This window comes from Budorcas taxicolor, chromosome 4, assembly GCF_023091745.1.
Source record: "Budorcas taxicolor isolate Tak-1 chromosome 4, Takin1.1, whole genome shotgun sequence".
NCBI lineage: Eukaryota > Metazoa > Chordata > Mammalia > Artiodactyla > Bovidae > Budorcas > Budorcas taxicolor.
In genome coordinates, this window is record NC_068913.1 from 4513991 (window position 1) to 4519251 (window position 5261).

Here is a 5261-nt window from a genome sequence, read left to right on the forward strand (position 1 = left end):
AAGGCCAGACCCTGGGGGCCATGATGGGCCGCGCCTCCTCTCCCTCCCACCGGCAGGGGATGTCCCTAATGGAAGGAGCCTCCCAGATCCCAGGGACCAATGACAGCACACTTCGCCAGCTAAAGCCGCCCCACCCCAGCCACATAGAAGGACCTGTCAGGCTGTGACGCCTCAGCCTGGTGACCTACCCGAACCACCATCCATGTAGCCTGACCATTCCTCGCAACGAATGTATAAAAACCACCCCCAACACCGTCCGGGCGTGGGCTTCCTTGACCTGCCTCGTTTGGGTCTGGGAACCCCGTCCAGGAGCGCTTCGCCATTAAAAAGCCTGTTAGCCACTCTTTTGGTGTTCTGGTCATCTTTACCTAACACTTATAATTGTGAACACAATTTTCCTGAGAGCATATACATTTGGTGACAAAGATGAGATCATAATCTAATATCTGAAATACACTGACACTTTATTATACGCCAGATATAGAGTGAGTACTTTAAAGAAATTGATGCTATTTTGGAGTGGGTCTGCTTGGTAATAGTCTCTCAGTTTTCCTTCATTTCAAAATGTGTTGATTTCCTTTTCCCTTCTGAAATACTTGAAGTATTACTTCATCCTCACAACATGGTAGATACTGTTATTATCCCTTCATTTAAAATGCAGACACTGAAGTTTTGAGAGATTGACCAAGTCCCCTGTACTTAGCAAGATGGTAAAAGTCAAAACAGGTACAGAAATCCTCATCTGATCTTTCAGTTCAGTTCAGTTCAGTTAGGATGCTCAGTAGTGTCCAAATCTTTGTGACCCCGTGAATTGCAGCACGCCAGTCCTCCCTGTCCATCACCATCTCCCGGAGTTCACTCAGACTCATGTCCATTGAGTCCGTGATGACATGCAGCCATCTCATTTTCTGTCGTCCCCTTCTCCTCCTGCCCCCAATCCCTCCCAGCACAAGTCTTATCTAATGAGTCAACATTTCACATGAGGTGGCCAAAATACTGGAGTTTAGGCTTTAGCATCATTCCTTCCAAGAAATCCCAGGGTTGATCTCCTTCAAAATGGACTGGTTGGATCTCCTTGCAGTCCAAGGGACTCTCAAGAGTCTTCTCCAACACCACAGTTCAAAAGCATTAATTCTTCAGTGCTCAACCTTCTTCACAGTCCAACACTCACATCCATACATGACCACAGGAAAAACCATAGCCTTGACTAGACGGACCTTAGTAGGCAAAGTAATGTCTCTGCTTTTGAATATACTATCTAGGCTGGTCATAACTTTTCTTCCAAGGAGTAAGTGCCCTTTAATTTCATGCCTGCAGTCACCATCTGCACTGATTTTGGAGCCCACAAAAATAAAGTCTGACACTGTTTCTAGAGTTTCCCCATCTTTTTCCCATGGGTGATGGGACCAGATTCCATGATCTTCGTTTTTTGAATGTTGAGCTTTAAGCCAACTTTATTGCTCTCCTCTTTCAGTTTCATCAATAGGCTTTTTAGCTCCTCTTCACTTTCTGCCGTAAGGGTGGTGTCATTTGCATATCTGAGGTTATTGATATTTCTCCTGGCAATCTTGATTCCAGCTTGTGTTTCTTCCAGGCCAGGGTTCTCATGATGTACTCTGCATATAAGTTAAATAAGCAGGCTGACAATATACAGCCTTGACGTACTCCTTTTCCTATTTGGAACCAGTCTGTTGTTCCATGTCTAGTTCTAACTGTTGCTTCCTGACCTGCATATAGGTTTCTCAAGAGGCAGGATAGGCGGTCTGGTATTCCCATCTCTTTCATAATTTTCCACAGTTTATTGTGATCCACACAGTCAAAGGATTTGGCATAGTCAATGAAGCAGAAATAAATATTTTTCTGGAACTCTCTTGCTTTTTCCATGATCCAGTTGATGTTGGCAATTTGATGTCTGGTTCCTCAGCCTTTTCTAAAACCAGCTTGAACATCAGGGAGTTCACGGTTCAGGTATTGCTGAAGCCTGGCTTGGAGGATTTTGAGCATTCCTTTACTAGCGTGTGAGATGAGTGCTATTGTGTGGTAGTTTGAGCATTCTTTGCATTGCCTTTCTTTGGAATTGGAATGAAAACTGACCTTTTCCAGTCCTGTGGTCACTGCTGAGTTTTCCAAATTTGCTGGCATATTGAGGGCAGCACTTTCACAGCATCATCTTTCAGGATTTGAAACAGCTCAACTGGAATTCCATCACCTGCACTAGCTTTGTTTGTAGTGATGCTTTCTAAGGCCCACTTGACTTCACTTTCCAAGATGTCTGGCTCTAGATTAGTGATCATATCTTCATGATTATCTGGGTCGTGAAGATATTTTTTGTACAGTTCTTCCATGTATTCTTGCCACCTCTTCTTAATGTCTTCTGCTTCTGTTAGGTCCATACCATTTCTGTGCTTTATCGAGCCCATCTTTGCATGAAATATTCCCTGGATATCTCTAATTTTCTTGAAGAGATCACTAGTCTTTCCCATTCTGTTGTTTTCCTCTATTTCTTTGCATTGATCATTGAAGAAGGCTTTCTTATGTCTTCTTGCTATTCTTTGGAACTCTGCATTCAGATGCTTCTATCTTTCCTTTTTTCCTTTTTTTCGCCTATCTTCTTTTCACAGCTATTTGTAAGGCCTCCCCAGATAGCCATTTTGCTTTTTTAAAATTTCTTTTTCATGGGGATGGTCTTGATCCCTCTATCCTGTACAATGTCATGAACCTCATTCCATAGTTTATCAGGCATTCTGTCTATCAGATCTAAGTCCTTAAATCTATTTCTCACTTCCACTGTATAATCAAAAGGGATTTGATTTAGGTCATACCTGAATGGTCTAGTGATTTTCCTTACTTTCTTCAATTTAAGTCTGAATTCGGCAATAAGGAGTTCATGATCTGAGCCACAGTCAGCTCCTGGTCTTGTTTTTGTTGACTGTATAGAGCTTCTCCATCTTTGGCTGCAAAGAATATAATCAATCTGATTCTGGTGTTGACCATCTGGTGATGTCCATGTGTAGAGTCTTCTCTTGTGTTGTTGGAAGAGGGTATTTGCTATGACCAGTGCATTTTCTTGGCAAAACTCTATTAGTCTTTGCCCTGCTTCATTCCGTATTCCAAGGCCAAGTTTGCCAGGTGTTTCTTGACTTCCTACTTTTGCATTCCAGTCCCCTATAGTGAAAAGGACATCTTTTTTGGGTGTTAGTTCTAAAAGGTCTTGTAGGTCTTCCTTAAACCATTCAACTTCAGCTTCTTCAGCGTTACTGGTTGGGGGATAGACTTGGATTACTGTGATGTTGAATGGTTTGCCTTGGAAACGAACAGAGATCATTCTGTCGTTTTTCAGATTACATTCAAGTACTGCATTTTGGACTCTTTCGTTGACCATGATGGCTACTCCATTTCTTCTGAGGGATTCCTGCCCGCAATAGTAGATGTAATGGTCATCTGAGTTAAATTCACTCATTCCACTCCATTTTAGTTCGCTGGTTCCTAGAATGTCAGCATTCACCCTTACATCTCTTCTTTGACCACTTCCAATTTGCCTTGACTCATGGAACTGACATTCTAGGTTCCTATGCAATATTGCTCTTTACAGCATCGGATGTTGCTTCTATCACCAGTCACATCCACAACTGGGTATTGTTTTTGCTTTGGCTCCATCCCTTCATTCTTTCTGGCATTATTTCTCCATTCATCTCCAGTAGCATATTGGGCACCTAATGACCTGGGGAGTTCCTCCTTCAGTATGCTATCATTTTACCTTTTCATACTGTTCATGGGGTTCTCAGGGCAAGAATACTGAAGTGGCTTGTCATTCCCTTCTCCAGTGGACCACATTCCTTATCTCTAATCACTGACAATAGCACTTGTTAAAGATGCTACCATTTGTTTATTTTAGAATTGCATCATCAGTTTCATTCTTTCTAGATGATCTTGGGTGACCCCAGGAACACACTTTTCAGAATATTGGTTGCCTTTACTCTGTTCTCTAAATCCTAACTCCCTAATTCCTTTCTCAGATAACATTTCTTGGCAAAGTGAGTTCTAATGTCAGAAGTGTTAAGCGTGTCATCCATGCCCACTGAAGGTCCTCACCAACACAGACTCTGCCAGAACCATATCCAGGTGGCCAATACTCATAGTCTAGAAACATTTGATACCCTGTCCAAGGGTGATGAGATGTTGGCCTCTAGGCTTTTCCCAGCAGGAAGCCTCCTGAGAAAATGCTAATCTCCCCAAGAAAGCCTTAGGGTGCAGAATCAGTATATTGTAGTCCTTGCAGTCAAGGACTCAGCCCCCCCTGTATTTGCTCTGCCATACACATATCTGCCTTCCAAGTCCAGGCCCCTTTGGAGGCCTCACATCAGAGGCTGAGCTGGGACACTTTGGTCCACCCTGATCCAGCACTTTTCCATCCCTGGTTCTTCTTTCTCCTTGGCCCCCACCCATAAAGAGTCCTTTTGTCAGACACCCTCTTTGCAGTGAGATGATCCCTGACTACATCCCATATCACCCCTCAGGTGCTGTCCATGGAGGGCAGTGGGACACAGGAGAGAAGCACTCCTCCCCAACCTCCTGCCTCTCCCTGCACTGCACTGTCTGCTCTATGGGTTTAAAGGACGCACTCAGTTTAACTTGTGCTAAGGGACACCTGATTGCTCTACAGATGATACCACCAGTGCTCACACCTGCTATCTATGCCTACGATATGCTACCTGTCTCCTCAAAGCTTTTGATGTGAGTGCTTTTGATAGCTTTTATTCCTTACATCCTATACAGTTCCGGATAAAGCTCTTTTTGTTCTACTGGCTGTTTCATTGGTCACCATTCTCATCTTGAGACTCTGAGGAGCAGTGGCTGGAACAGAGGCCAATCTATTTGGCAGATCCAATTTTGTGTTGGAAACACCGTTTTGCCCTAACCCTCTTTTTCTTGAATTTATCAGTGCTTTTAGCACATTCCCCCGATGGAAATGCTTTAGCTGAGAATTTGAGTTTTTCTACGAAAGATATACTCAGGAACCTCTAGTTCATTTCAGTTCAGTTCAATTAAGCTGCTCAGTCATGCTCAACTCTTTGCTACCCATGAACTGCAGGACACCAGGCTTCCATGATCGTCACCAACTCTGAGAGCTTGCTCATACTCATGTCCATCAAGTCAGTGATGCCATTCAATCATCTCATCCTCTGTTGTCCCCTTCTCCTCCCATTTTTAATCCCTCCCAGCATCAGAGTCTTTTCCAATGAGTCAATACTTTGCATCAG